General features: G+C 46.3%; 1 non-coding gene and 1 pseudogene across 1 annotated transcript; both read right to left on the bottom strand.

Annotated features, from left to right (window-relative positions):
* Positions 1–16: 16 nt before the first annotated feature.
* On the bottom strand, positions 17–135 carry LOC119345414. The gene has a single exon (XR_005167032.1). It is a non-coding gene; the product is annotated as a 5S ribosomal RNA (ribosomal RNA).
* Positions 136–366: 231 nt separating this feature from the next.
* LOC119345415 lies at positions 367–477 on the bottom strand (annotated as a pseudogene; the record flags this gene model as incomplete).

Below are 477 nucleotides of genomic sequence, written 5' to 3'. Positions count from 1 at the left end.
AAAAATATTTAAAAAGGGAATGCAACACGAGGACTTCCGAGGAGGTCACCCAACCTAGTACTACTCTCGCCCAAGCACGCTTAACTTCGGAGTTCTAATGGGATCCGGTGCTTTGGTGCTGGTATGATCGCATCCGACATGTTACCCCCGTCTTCGTCCCTTATGCTTGCCCCTCCCAGCTCCACTACAAAGACGATTGTACTTTGCTTTGCCCGCCGCTACACGCGTGAATAATGACCAACGAGCTAAAACTTATCGCAAACGTGCAAAATAATAAAACGTGGTAAATATATGTTGCGGCCGTGAGTTTTCTTTTGCACGCCGTGCAACAAAAATTTAAAAAGGGAATTAAAAATATTTAAAAAGGGAATGCAACACGAGGACTTCCGAGGAGGTCACCCAACCTAGTACTACTCTCGCCCAAGCACGCTTAACTTCGGAGTTCTAATGGGATCCGGTGCTTTGGTGCTGGTATGA

The sequence above is a fragment of the Triticum dicoccoides genome, unplaced genomic scaffold (assembly GCF_002162155.2).
Source record: "Triticum dicoccoides isolate Atlit2015 ecotype Zavitan unplaced genomic scaffold, WEW_v2.0 scaffold235769, whole genome shotgun sequence".
Lineage (NCBI taxonomy): Eukaryota > Viridiplantae > Streptophyta > Magnoliopsida > Poales > Poaceae > Triticum > Triticum dicoccoides.
Note: the sequence above shows the minus strand (reverse complement) of the source record. Positions and strands in the feature narration are given on the sequence as shown.